This window comes from Oratosquilla oratoria, chromosome 21 (assembly GCF_046742065.1).
Source record: "Oratosquilla oratoria isolate Oo_2021 chromosome 21, ASM4674206v1, whole genome shotgun sequence".
Classification (NCBI taxonomy): domain Eukaryota; kingdom Metazoa; phylum Arthropoda; class Malacostraca; order Stomatopoda; family Squillidae; genus Oratosquilla; species Oratosquilla oratoria.
In genome coordinates, this window is record NC_134797.1 from 59724393 (window position 1) to 59725438 (window position 1046).

The following is a 1046-nucleotide window of genomic DNA, read 5'->3' on the forward strand; positions in this document are numbered from 1 at the left end:
ACTGAGAAAGAACCAACCGCCCAGTTTGTTATTGTTTTCAAAACAACGCTGTGTACTGCTTGGTCTACTCACTTGGTCTCGGTTAATCGTGGATTATTAGCATTATTTCAAGTGACATTGTGCCTCCTAAGCATTATTATCTACTTTGCATATTAATATTTTATGTGTCTATGTAATTAGCAGAGAACAGTATTCAAGATTATGCATATTTAATGTGATGACTTTATAGGGACATGAAATTTGTTTGTAAGAACCTATCTCGCATAATATAATGGGTTTATATGGGAAAAAAGTGCTCGATTTAAGTATATTCAATATAAAAACGGTTTTTCAAGAACGTAACTAGTTCGTAAATCGAGGGAAGAGTGTATTCTCTGAATTTTGCATATATCCTTTACCCTGTGTAGGGACCATACTACTGACACATGTTCCAGTCTTGAATGTATCAGGGTTTCAAAGAGTGTTTCATCATCTTTTCATCCATGTAGTGGAATACCACTTTAATCTTCTGCAGTAGCCCATATGTATTTACCTAGTTTTACCTACTTGTATTTTATGGGATGAGAGCTGTGCTCGTAGTGACCCGTTTTCATATCTCTCCACGTTCAGTTTATTCTTAAAATCGTGTATAGTTTTGGCACTCACTGTTTCTCCATTTAGTTTGTTCCAGACATCAATCACTCTATGTGGGAAGCTATTCTTTTTCAGGTCTCTTCTGTAAATGCCCTTCTTTAGCTTCTTTTTGTGTCCTCATTTCTCTTTTGTCCAACTTTAATAAGTCGTCTCTATCAAGAATTTCCATCCCCTTCATAATTCTGTAAATGGTCAACAAATCACCTCTTTCTCTTCTCTGTTCCAGTGTTGATAGATATAATTTCTCTAATCTTTGTTTGTATGTCAGATTTGACAGTGTAGGTGCCATTTTTGTTGTTACTCTTTGAATTCTTTCTAATTTTCTTATGTTCTTTTTTGTTCTAGGTGCCCACAGTGTTGCAGCATATTCTAGTTTAGATTTTATCAGTGTAACCACTATTTTTTTAACCATC